Source organism: Pelobates fuscus, chromosome 6 (assembly GCF_036172605.1).
Source record: "Pelobates fuscus isolate aPelFus1 chromosome 6, aPelFus1.pri, whole genome shotgun sequence".
In the NCBI taxonomy this organism is placed as follows: Eukaryota; Metazoa; Chordata; class Amphibia; order Anura; family Pelobatidae; genus Pelobates; species Pelobates fuscus.
In genome coordinates, this window is record NC_086322.1 from 270,181,625 (window position 1) to 270,195,875 (window position 14,251).

Sequence of the window (14,251 nt, forward strand, 5' to 3'; positions counted from 1 at the left end):
AATGCACTTCGATTTCCGTCGAAGTGTTGAAATTTTGGAGAAGGTAAATTCCAGCGGTGTTCATGCCGTTGCGTGTCCAATTTGAGTTCCATGAACTCGACGACCGAATTAAAATGGCCGCCGCCACGTGTTAGTATGTCGAATGGCAGCCACTTTGACTACTTCGGCTGTATACAAAGTGCCACTGCAAAGGTGTAGAACTGTTCCAATATACTTTAAATGGGCAGAACCATTGTCTTTTACTGCAATCCAAGCAATGACAAGGGGAAAACGAAGTCCAGGGATGTGTCCTTTGTTGCAATAAAATATCAGAAAGGAGAACAACACCATAATCACTCTAGGGGAGGGGGAAACCACCATAACTACTGCACTTACAAAAGGGGTTTTGTTACATTTACATTTTAGGTGCAGGAGTCCAGTGGTGGCTCAGGCTGAGTTCCCACTCTGACTCCCTCTCCTTCCTCCCACGCGGGCTCTCTCTGATAGTTGGGAGGAGAGACAGGCAGTCACTTAAAGCACTGCATCGCTGACCGGGGCCCCTTGGAAGTTCATCTCCATCGGGTGACCCTAACAGCATGGGCCACCCGATGGGCCCCTTGAACGTGCAGCCCGGCGGTTTGCTGCGCGGGTTGAAACACATGGTGCCGGGCCAGGTCGCAGCTGTGACCGCGGTATGTATGACACTGCTTCTAGCTGAAAACAGTAAGGTAATTGTTAGTGGAGGACTCATCTAAGAGGCTTTGCCTTGACGTGGCAGGTGAACTTATCCTTGAATGGTCATAAAAGTGATAGTAAAAAAAAAAAAAAAAGTCTAGTTATTCAAATGTGTATAGGGATTTGGGATAGTGCACAAGTAACTTATCCTTATATGTTTGCACTGTCCAAGGTTAAGTGGATGACATCACTTTGTGTACTACTGGATGTGTGTTTTGATCAGTAAGTTTATCTTTGATTTTATGAGGCCTTTGTGTTTTTTGTTTGAGCAACATTTAGGTGAGGTTTTCCTTCCTTTCATAGTGCAGTCTATGAAGCACCTTAATTTTCTGTGATATAAAAGGATTACTAAAAGGTTACTGTCAGTCGGGGGTGATCTTAAAGGGACACTATAGTCACCCAGACCACTTCAGCTCATTAAAGTGGTCTGGGAGCAATGTCCCTTAAAGGGAAACTCCAGTGCCAGAAAAACGATCCATTTTTTTCTGGCACTGGAGGGTCCCTCTCCCTCCCACCCACCAATCCCCGGTTACTGAAGGGGTGAAAACCCCTTCAGTGACTTACCTGGGTGACTTACCTGCGATAATCTCGCTCACCGGCCGAGGAGACCTAATGCGCATGCGCGGAAATTCCGCGCATGCGCATTACGTCTCCCCATAGGAAAGCATTGAAAAATCATTTCAATGCTTTCCTATGGGGTTTTGAGCGACGCTGGAGGTCCTCACACAGCGTGAGGACGTCCAGCAACGCTCTAGCACAGGAAACCTGTGCTAGAACCCAGGAAGTGACCTCTAGTGGCTGTCTAGTAGACAGCCACTAGAGGTGGAGTTAACCCTGCAATGTAAATATTGCAGTTTATGAAAAACTGCAATAATTACAGTTGCAGGGTTAAGGGTAGTGGGAGTTGGCACCCAGACCACTCCAATGAGCAGAAGTGGTCTGGGTGCCTGGAGTGTCCCTTTAACCCTACAGTGGTAATTATTGCAGTTTCTGAGAAGCTGCAATAATTACCTCTCATGGTTAACTCCACCTCTATTGGCTGTCTACCAGAGGGACTTCTGGGTGCTTAGACTGCTTTTGGTCGTCTAAATGACACTGGGCGTCCTCACGGTATGCATAGGAATTATGATTAATTCTTTCCTATGGGGAAATCCTAATGCAAGCACGGCCATTGCCACGTATGTGCATTAAGTCTCCACCACCATCAGCCGGCGGGGAAGACCTAATGCACATTCACGGCAATGGCCTGTGGGTGGAGCCTAATCCAGCGCTGAATTTAGGTAAGTGACTGAAGGGGTTTAACCCCTTCAGGACTGCGGGAGGGGGGCGCTGTAGGAACCTATAGTGCCAGGAAAACGGCTTTCTTTTCCTGGCACTACAGAATCCCTTTAAAGGCACATTGTAGGCACCCAGACCACTAATTGAAGTTGTCTGGGTACTGTGACCCTTTGGCACTTAGTGCTGCAATATAAAATATTGCAGTTCCAGAGAACTGCAATGTTTACATTGCAGCTCTAAGTCTGCCCTCTGTGGCTGTAACAGACAGCCACTAGAAGGCTTCCAGAATCCAAACTGACTTTTGGTCCGTTATAGTACGCTGGACGTGAATAATGCTTTCCTATGGTTGGGTCTAATGCACGCGCGTCCATTGCTGCGCATGCACATTAGGTCTCCCCCGCTGGCTGACGTCGGTGGGGGAGGAGCATGGGCGGAGCATGACCCAGCACCGAGGGACATTGGCGCTGAATTCAGGTAAGTGGCTGAAGGGGTTTTAACCCCTTCAGCCCCACAGGAAGGGGGGCACTCCAGGAGCCTATAGTGCCAGGAAAATGGGTTTGTTTTCCTGGCACTATAGGATCCCTTTAAATAGCCAGGTTTGTGCCTTTCCAAGTTATTCAATTTAATTTACTACAGCTGGACTCCAATCTAAGTATAGAAACATCACATAACTTATACATAGCGATGAGATGCATCTGAGACAAATTTCAAGCGTCATAGCAAAGCACCTGAATACTTATGTCAATGTGATATTTCAGGTTTTGTAGGTTGATGTGAAATATTTAAATAAACTTAGTCTGGAACATAAAAAATGTGACAGACTATAAAGTGGTCTGAACACACACACACACGCGAAACCAAGAGGGCTGCACTCATCTGACAATGCACACGTTATAAGAGTGCTGCTGGGGCCAATTAATACAATATACAAGATCCAGCGCACCCGCTAAACACTAACTTCAAAGTTTACAAAATGTAATAATATAAAAAAATAGCGGCCAGAAATAGCGGAGATTTTGTTAAAGTGTATGGTGACTTAAAATTGTAATTCTAGCCAGACCTTAAAAGGTACTCACCCCTACAAGACATAACATATGGTAATGTATTTTATTCTGGTTTTATTATCCGTGGTGAAACATTCTGTTTGCTGTTGTTTTTTTTTTTGTTTTTGTTTTTTTTTGGGGGGGAACTGCTCCAGCTGGAAAACAAACAAAGCCGAATGAGTCACAATCAACCTCAATGGATTGCTTTACTATCGGCCTCCTAAACAATGGCACAGTTATTATCAGTTTATAAATTCTAGTATCAAAAATTACTGCAGGGGTGTAATTGGTATATAAAGAGCAGCCTTGTACATTGTAACAGAACATGTCTACATATGGCCCCAACACTAAATTCATCTAAAAAAAAACATCTTTCACCCACACCTCAAAATAACACAGAATTCAGTACACATCACACACACATTTTGAACCCATTTAACATCCTTGTTTGATTACAATAGTAATCCGTGGTGGATAATGTGGTAAATTATTTGAATAGGCTTTGACATTGTTCACTTTTCGTGTCTGCACTCCAGTCACCTGCATACTCCGAAGCCTTAGGCTCCCTCAAACACTTTCCTCTCAGTCTCCAACTTAAAGGAACACTCTAGGCACCATAACCACTTCATCTCAATAAAGTGATCTTGGTGCCTGGACTCCCTTGGTGACACTTTACCATCCCCTGTTTAACAGTGTACGAAAGGTTTTACACAGAAACATTATCTTGAGCAGCAGTGGCTGAGAGTGTCATTCAGTGGCTACCAACTGTGAATACAGGTAAAAATTTAAAGGGACACTATGGTCACCTGAACAACTTCAGCTTAAGGTTGTTCAGGTGAGAACTATAGCTCCCTGCAGCCTTTCTCATGTAAACACTGTATTTTCTGAGGAAATACAATGGTTACATTAAAAGCTAGGAACACCTCCAGTTGCAGTCACTCAGAGTGAACCAGAGGGACTTCGGAGTTGATGGAGGCATAATATGCCTCCATCCACTCAGATCTGCTGTCAGCAGAGCACAGGGCAGCACTGTGCACAGCATCATGTGATTCAGTATCTCCTCCCTCTGCATGCAGACATTGAACTTTCCTCATAGAGATTCATTGATTCAGTTCATCTCTATGAGGAGATGCTGATTGGCCAGGGCTGTGTTTGAATCATGCTGGTTCTGCCTCTGATCTGCCTCTTTGTGAGTCTCAGCCAATCCTATGGGGAAGCACTGTAATTGGATCAGGCTTCCACATGTCAGCAGACTGCTTGTTTTTCTAAATCTAACAGCATGCAGATTTACAGCTTCAGGCTTGAATACAGTAAGATTTTTACTATATGTACGGAGGTATGAGGGGCCCAGGGGCGCTAGATGGTGGTGTTAACACTACAGGGTCAGGAATACATGTTTGTGTTCCTGACCCTATAGTGATTCTTTAAGTAATACAATAAAGCAGTTAACTTACCTTTATTCCCTTGGCGTGCTAGTCTGACTGGCCTCCTTTTCTGCACTAGCTGAGAACATCATTGCTGCCGATTTAAGTCAATCCAATGCTTCCTCATATGGACGCATGGGGGGCAAAATCGCCGTGCTGTGCCAAATTGACTTTATGGGGAGTATGCAGTATGAGCATGAAGCTGGTAAATGTCTGTCCTGCAATCTTCACAAGACTGCACTATGACATGTCTCTTTTGGCTGTCTGAGGGACATCCACTAGAGGTGGAATTAGACAGCAATGTAAACACTGCTGAGACTGCAGGGATAACCACTACATTAAGCTGTATTGTTTTTTTCTGCGTAGAGTGTCATTAAAAAATATAATAAAGAAATAGTTTAGCGAACAGTCAAAAAATAAACAAAAATAAATTGCAGGCAGATTTGATGAAGCATACAATGATTTTGGTCAGATGGCTTAAACAATGCATGTTTGCTTCAATAACTCTGCTTGGCATTTATTATATTTTGTGCCCAATTAAGACTGAAGGTAAGATGGCGCCAGAGGACTATAGGCACCATAAGCACTTCGTTGACATGAAGTGGCCACTGTGCCAAAAATAGTTACTTTAGTCAAGGGAGTGAGTTGACCAGCATTTGTCATACAGACCTCAGTAACTGTGCAATAACCTTCGAGAAATTATCTCATCTGCTACCCATCTGAAATCTTCGAAAAGATCTGCTTCCCTGTATCATTATACTTGTAATATGGGATGATAACTTGTTTGGTAAATATGCTAAAATTAGATTAATCTTAATGTGCTTTTCTTGTTAAAGTACCAAGTGAAATAAGTTTTCAGATTCAGCTCTTGTAATCCAGATCTCTTTCTGTTCTGCACGTTGGTATTTCCTATCGAACACAAAATCAGAAGTTTCTTGCTGGAAGGCAAAATTTTGTGGAGTAGTAGAATAGGGCAGAAAAATATAACTACAACTACATGGGGGAGTGAGGTTGATTGAACTCAGTAGTAAAGGGATGCCAGGAACTGAGAGAATCGTAATCCATGATAGTGGAATTTTTGGAAATGTCCCATAGTAACTCTAGGGAGATAGAAGATAATTTCTAAAACTGTAACCTTGTAAAGACATGAATGTTGGTGAACCAGAAGGCAGTATAAAACTGTCCTGCATTGGTTAAAATGAGTGGACAGGATGTTGTTACCTATGTGCGGGTGGTTAATGCTTGGTGTTCAGGTGACCTTACACACCGGAGTTCCATATGATGACATGTGCAAACTCAGCTAGTTCCAACATATTGATATTGGGACGGAACTGCTGTACTCTGACCGAGTACCTCCGCCAGGTCAGCCTCTACCTGTGGGCAGGTGACTGGCCTTCACGTCTCTTCAGAAGTCTGTGGCATGGGAGCTTCCGTCACAAGTGTGTGTTATAGCAAGAGGGGACATGTAAGACATTTTACAAGATGGAATGTTTTGTTCATTTCTACAACTCTTTTCATCTCTGCCAAATGTGAGAAGCGTGTTGCTATTTTCAATTTAAATTTGACCTGTGCTAAGTGAAGAATTCTAGTTACTTCATTTTTCTGTAAGTGGTCCTTATATGTACTCTTCTACGGTACAAGTGAAGACTTCAACGAGAACCTGGGCGGGTAAGGAGTGATGAAAATGTATTTTTCTGTTTCACGTGAGTTTCTGGTATCCTCAAATATCTAATACACAATATCAATACTCAACCACTTAAAGAAGGGGTTCCCAACCGAGTCCTCAAGTACCCCAACCAGTCCAGGATTTAGGGATTACCCTGTTGTGTCTAAAGCAGTGGTTCTCAACCCAGTTCTCAAATGCCCCCTAACAGTCCAGGATTTAGGGATTACCCAGGTGTGGTTAAGGTGTTTATAGAAAAAGAAAGAAAAACACTTTCGACACAACAGGGTAATCCCTAAATCCTGGACTGGTAGGGGGTACCTGAGGACTGAGTTGGGAGCCACTGCTTTAGACACAACAGGGTAATCTCTAAATCCTGGTCTAAAGTTTGTTTTTTTTCCTTTTAAACACCTTAGACACAACTGTGTAATCCCTAAATCTTGGAATGGTAGGGGGTGCTTAAGGACTGGGTTTGGAACCACTGACTTAAAGCACAGCCAAGCGCACAAAGGCTCACATATTTATCAGAGTATTCTCTTCTAAAATAGTGTGCAAAAATCTAAAAAGGGAGGAGTCACCAATGGAATGTTCCTGCTTTTTCTACTGGTTTCTGTAGAATATTGCATATTCTATGTTTCTATTGATTATATATAGGATGTGTGAATTGACATAAGTAACAGATGGTCTAAGTCACATGGTTTTCTTTGTCTGAGAACTCTGGAATGTAGATTGGGGGTCTTGTCCTTATATGGCTAGAGTTAAACTCTGACGTCAGTATGGGCACATCTATATAGTAACTGAACAAAGGGACACAAGGTCTCATGGCTCTCTGTCTCTCTCTCGTTCCAAGATGTATCTCTCCCTTCAGAAGTCCATCAATTACCATCTGCTGTTGAACATCCATGATCATATAACATCCTTTGTTGTTTAATTATGTATCAGTAACTAAGAATAAACCTGAACAAACCGTAAGTCAGATTGCGTATTAGTACTTTTCATTAATATAGATGTATATTAATGTTGTGAGTCTTTGACCCAAGACTATATATACAAAAGACGTATATATCAAGCAACGGAAGAAAAGAAGAAGAAACAAGAAGATTTTACAGCTTCCATGGTGATTAACCCACATTTAGTACTTGACCACCTTAATAAATCTCCTTATTGAGTGTAAAAGTGCTCATTATCTCTGAGAAGTGAGTTCATTGAGCGATAAAGTCACTGATTGGAGACGCTGCTTGTTAGGAAGATATTTCAATATCCCTTGTTAATCAGAAGTTCTGACTATTGTAAGGAGCCCAATCCTAAAGATGAGCCTGACCCCCCCAGCCATCAGTATATAGTTAGAAAAAACTAAAACATTACAAACATGGAAGAAAGAAAGAATAACAAATCTGTAGCTTTGTTGATATAATTGCCAGGTCAACCGTGCCAAAATAGTACACCACCCATTGTACATTCCAGATGTAATGAACAGCATATTGTTGTTAATGAATAGCTTTCATTTTAATAATAGAGTAAGTCACATCCTTTCCATTTTGGCAGACCGGACCAACAAGTTGGAAGTGCCTTTGATGAGCAATTTATTATACAACACTTTGTATGTGTAATTCCTAGGATGATGCACAACACAATGTCAAGGTATTCTATGGTTTATATTGAGCATTTTCTCAAATAGTACACGGGGCCAGCCCAAGACATTCTGCTGCCTCTGTCCAATGATGAAATTCTAACCCCCTCAACAAAAAACACACATCCATTATGTTATGCACTGTGTGTAGTGAATGCATTGTGTGTGTAAAGTGCATGCACTGTGTGTAGTGAATACAGTGCATATAGTGGATGCAGTGTGTGTTTGTGGTGTTGGTAAAATGTGTTTTGTTTTGCTTGTTCTATAATATACCCACTAACAAAAAAGTGTCACATATACACATTGATGCACAGTTTACCTGTGTATGTGCCTGAGAGTGTGTCTGACAGAGAGTATCCTTGTGTGTAAATGTATGTCTCTGTGAGCATGTTTGCGTTTTTGTCTGAGACCCTATGTGTATGGGGTAGCTGCTTGAAGCAGTGGCGGATCCAGGGGGGGGGCAACTGGGCAATTGCCCCCCCCCCTCCCCCGAGATTCTCCCCTGCCGGCTAATGCAGGGCTGGCATTGCCCAAGTGCCAGCCCTGCAATGTGCCTGCGGACCGGAGGGGAGATCAGAGATCTCCCTCCCCGGTCCGCAGGCACTGTGCTGACAGCCGGCAGGGGAGGGAGGGAGTGAGAGAGGACCCAGGAGCTCTTACCTGTAGCTCCTCCGGTTCCTCCACTCGCGAGATTTGGAGCGTTGCCGCGGTAACCACGACAATGCTCCAAATCTCGCGAGAGTGAACTCTAGCCGTGTAGCTGGGCTAGAGTTCATCTCACCACCACTGGGACCACCAGGGATTCCCCACCGGACCACCAGGGAACGAAATATGTCCCCCCTCCTCCCAGTAAAGGTAAGAAGGGAGGGGGGACATGAATATATTAATTTTAATTAAATTAAATTTTAAAAAAAGCCTCCCTACCCTCCTTACCCCCATACACACACTGCCCCACAAACACTGCCCCCATGCACACACTACACACATTGCCCCACAAACACTGCCCCCATACACACTACACACACTGCCCCCATACACACACTGCCCCACAAACACTGCCCCCATACACACACTACACACACTGCCCCCATACACACACTGCCCCACAAACACTGCCCCCATACACACACTACACACACTGCCCCCATACACACACTGCCCCACAAACACTGCCCCCATGCACACACTACACACATTGCCCCACAAACACTGCCCCCTACACACACTGCCCCATGCACACACTACACACACTGCCCCACAAACACTGCCCCATACACACTGCCCCCATGCACACACTACACACACTGCCCCCATACACACACTGCCCCACAAACACTGCACACACCGCCCCACAAACACTGACCCCATGCACACACTACACACACTGCCCCACAAACACTGCCCCCATGCACACACTACACACATTGCCCCACAAACACTGCCCCTATACACACACTACACACACTGCCCCACAAACACTGTCCCCATACACACACTGCCCCACAAACACTGCACACACCACCCCACAAACACTGCCCTCATACACACACTGCCCCCCATACACACACTGCCCCAAACACACACACTGCAACGCTCACACACACACACACACACACACACACACACACACACACACACACACACACACTGCCCCACATACACACACTGCCCCACAAACACTGCCCCCACCGCCCCTATACACACACTGCCCCCATACACTGTCCCCATACACACACTACACACACCACCCCACAAACACTGCCCCATACACACACTACACACACCACCCCACAAACACTGCCCCCATACACACACCACCCCACAAACACTGCCCCCAAACACACACCACCCCACAAACACTGCCCCCATACACACACTACACACACCACCCCACAATCACTGCCCCCATACACACACTACACACACCGCCCCACAATCACTGCCCCCATACACACACTACACACACCGCCCCACAATCACTGCCCCCATACACACACTACACACACTGCCCCACAAACACTGCCCCACAAACACTGCCCCACAAACACTGCCCCACAAACACTGCCCCACAAACACTGCCCCACAAACACTGCCCCCATACACACTACACACACTGCCCCACAAACACTGCCCCAAACACACACACACACACTGCTACCCTCACATACACTGCCGCCCTCACGCACTCGCACTTCATCACTCACACACACACTGCACCTTTCACACACACTTCACCCCTAACACATACCACTGCTCCTATGCCCAATATCCCAGCAGACCCCAGGTAAGTTGTGGGATGGGATCCTGGCACTACTGGCACCGTAACTACTACACTGAGCTGTAGTGGTTATTGTGCCTGGATTATTTCTTTAAATAATCTACAAGTGCCCCTCCCGAGATCAGGTTCTGGATCCACCACTGGCTTGAAGTGTGTTGTGTGTACGGGGGGGGGGGGGGGGATGGTGAGAGGGAGAGGCGGGTGATGGTGAGAGGGAGAGGGAGGGGGTTAATGTGAGTGGAGGGAGGGGGTGGTGTGAGAGGGAGGGGTGATGTGAGAGGGAGGTGGTGATGTGAGAGGGAGGTGGTGATGTGAGAGGGAGGGGGTGATGTGAGAGGGAGGGGGTGATGAGAGAAGGAGGGGGTGATGAGAGAAGGAGGGGGTGATGAGAGAAGGAGGGGGTGATGGTGAGAAGGAGGGGGGTGATGGTGAGAAGGAGGGGGGTGATGGTGAGAAGGAGGGGGGTGATGGTGAGAAGGAGGGGGGTGATGGTGAGAAGGAGGGGGGGTGATGGTGAGAAGGAGGGGGGGTGATGGTGAGAAGGAGGGGGTGATGGTGAGAAGGAGGGGGTGATGGTGAGAAGGAGGGGGTGATGGTGAGAAGGAGGGGGTGATGGTGAGAAGGAGGGGGGTGATGGTGAGAAGGAGGGGGGGTGATGGTGAGAAGGAGGGGGGGTGATGGTGAGAAGGAGGGGGGGTGATGGTGAGAAGAGGGGGGGTGATGGTGAGAAGAGGGGGGTGATGGTGAGAAGAGGGGGGTGATGGTGAGAAGAGGGGGGTGATGGTGAGAAGAGGGGGGTGATGGTGAGAAGAGGGGGGTGATGGTGAGAAGGAGGGGGGGTGATGGTGAGAAGGAGGGGGGGTGATGGTGAGAAGGAGGGGGGGTGATGGTGAGAAGGAGGGGGGTGATGGTGAGAAGGAGGGGGGTGATGGTGAGAAGGAGGGGGGTGATGGTGAGAAGGAGGGGGGGTGATGGTGAGAAGGAGGGGGGGTGATGGTGAGAAGGAGGGGGGGTGATGGTGAGAAGGAGGGGGGGTGATGGTGAGAAGGAGGGGGGGTGATGGTGAGAAGGAAGGGGGGTGATGGTGAGAAGGAGGGGGGGTGATGGTGAGAAGGAGGGGGGGTGATGGTGAGAAGGAGGGGGGTGATGGTGAGAAGGAGGGGGGGTGATGGTGAGAAGGAGGGGGGTGATGGTGAGGGTGGTGTGGGGTGGTGATGCTGAGGGTGGTAGGGGGTGGGATGCTGAGGGTGGTGTGGGGGTGATGCTGAGGGTGGGTGATGGTGAGGGAGGGTGATGCAGGGAGGAGAGGCTGAGGGGGGTGGGAGGTGATGCTGAGGGGGTGATGCTGAGTGTGGTGGGGGGGTGGTTAGGCTGAGGGTGGTGGGGGGGGGTGAGGCTCAGGGTGGTGGGGGGATGATGGTGAGGGAGGTGAGAGAGAACCTATTTTTACTCCCTGGTGGCTCAGTGGGCTCCCTGGTGGTCCGGTGGCCATTGCCTGACACCAGGATGGCCCGGTGGCTTGCCCGGTATGCCGCCGGGTGCGAGGCCCCTCCTGGCTGCCCGGCCAGCCACCGCAGACACTGGTCTGCAGCTCCGCAGTGAGCAGAGCTGCAGACCATGTAATTTCGCAAGACCATAAAGCGTTGCCATTGTAACCCGCGGCAACGCTCTGATTGGCCAGTTCTCGCGAGACACGTGGTCTGCAGCTCTGCTCACTGCGGAGCTGCAGACCAGTGTCTGCGGTGGCTGGCCGGGCAGCCAGGAGGGGCCTCGCACCCGGCGGCATACCGGGCAAGCCGCCGGGCCACATCCTGGTGTCAGGTCCTCGGTCACTGACCGAGGACCCGACACAGTCTGCCCACAGGCAGTTTAGGCGGCCGCCTAAACTGCCTAATTAGAGAGCCGCCTCTGCGTTTGGGATAGTGAAGAGGGGGGTCAGGAGTCTCATCTTCATCCTCCAGTAGGAGCTGGAAGTCTCGTCTTTCACAAGCTGCAAGAGTGTTGCTGCAGGTTGCTCTGCGTGGCAAACTATGCATGCCAGAACATTGCCATGCTAAACAGCGAAAAACATTTCTGCTGCTTTTGAAGTTGGAAGAGAAGACTGCCGCCCCCCTCTTTATTGTACAAGCTAGCACTATAAATGCAGTTAGGCCAAGACACCAAATAGCTGTTTAGTTCACATGTACATGGCTGGCAAAATACCGTACTTGTCAAAGTGCTGCCTATGGCCATTAATCATTATTAATTTAATAAATCCCCTATACAATCACTACACTCCTATACACACACACACACACACACACACACTATACATGGATGACGGGGTGAGGAGGGGGAAAGGGAGGCGCTGTAAAGATTTTTCGCGCAGGGCATCTAAAGGCCTGAGGCCTCACCCTTTAACTTTATAAAGTTTACACTTTTTAAATATAATTTACATAACCTCTGGAATTATTTGAGAACATCTCTGGAACAGTAATTATTATGGGTGTGTTTTATATGCTGGATTTTATCGGTTTTATAAAGTGTGTTGGGAAGCACTTTTTATACTAGCTATATGCACACTATAATTTATTGAAGCGACAAACACTTTCACTTATTTTATTCGTAGCCAATCACCATCATCCAGGCTGGATGGATTGGACATGAAATAAATGCATCTTATCTTAGAAATTAATTTGTATTATAAAATACATTCATGAGGGAGAGTTACTGGCTATTGGAGTGATAATGTATAATAAACACAGGTTACTGACTATGGGGGGGATAATGTATAATAAGCACAGGTTACCGACTATGGGGGGGATAATGTATAATAAGCACAGGTTACTGACTATGGGGGGGATAATGTATAATAAGCACAGGTTACTGGCTATGGGGGGGATAATGTATAATAAGCACAGGTTACTGGCTATGGGGGGGATAATGTATAATAAACACAGGTTACTGGCTATGGAGGGATAATGTATAATAAACACAGGTTACTGGCTATGGGGGGATAATGTATAATAAACACAGGTTACTCGGTGATCGTGGCAGGAGGGGCATTGTAGTCTGCCCCGGGCACCCCCTAGTAAGTGGCACCCAGGGCGAACCACCGCCCCCCCCCCCCCCCACCCTCCCTTAGTACGCCACTGGTCATATCATATGCGTAGAATTTTTCCTTATTTTCGGTTCAGTGTTTTAGTGTTCACTGTTTAGAATAGTGTAATTTTAATTTTGCTAACAATTTGAATGTAGGCCCCTCTTGATCTTGAGGTCCTAGGCTGAAGCCTAGTTAGCCTATAGGAAAATCCAGCCCAGCCTTTCGGGGTATTGTTTCGCCCTGGCTGTGTCCTGTGTGGTTGTGAGATTGTCCTGTCTGCTCTAGTTAGTACGGGTGGTGGAGTGCCGCTCTTACATAGTGTATCTCTGTGGGTTTAGGTATGCCTGGGGGTTTTTATGCTGCAGTTTAGTGCTCATTATGCAGAATGAGGTGGTTGTTGCTTCCTGTCCTCTGTGTCCAAGTCCTTTCACATAGAACATATCAAAAGCAGTCCCCGTTAAGAGTGACAACAAAAATAAGACAAAAACATGGTAACCAAAGTATAGATGACTTTGTAAAAATGAGTACAAGCCTGTCCCTGCAGGCATACAGGGGCCTTTCAGGTAGTGGCATTCATATAGGCAGCTGGTGTTGCCACCCCCAGGGGTATAAACAGAAATACTGCTGCTGGGTCTCATGTGTGGGATGGGGAGGTAGTAGTGCATGGTCATGCTATGACCAGGGTGTCCATTGGTAGTCACAGGGTGGGGAGAAGGGCCTGGACATGTGGTGTAGTGTTGAATGTCTAGCATGCGCTGCATTTTCCATCTGTACATGCCTTTAGAGCGGAGGAGGGATGTTAAGGTCTACTGATCTCCACGCAGTTGTGCTCCCGGTCAAGTCGTCGTAGAATGTGAGCGGCATACCTTTGAATGTGTACGGCAAGTGGTTCAGGACTGCGGTCATGTCAGCTGCTTTATCTTTGCCCCTTTGGAATCGAACCAGGTTGTCTCAGTGCTGAGGTTGGTGCTTTTGCAGGTGGAATATGCCCTCCCATCCCACCAGTTTAGCTTGCTTGGGGGGGGGGGGGGGTAAATAATGCTGTGAGGAGTTGCCGTATAAGATGCGGCAGCTCTGTATCCGGTGTCTCCTCCGATATACCTCTAATCTTGAGACTTAGTCTGCCCCTTCAGCACCGC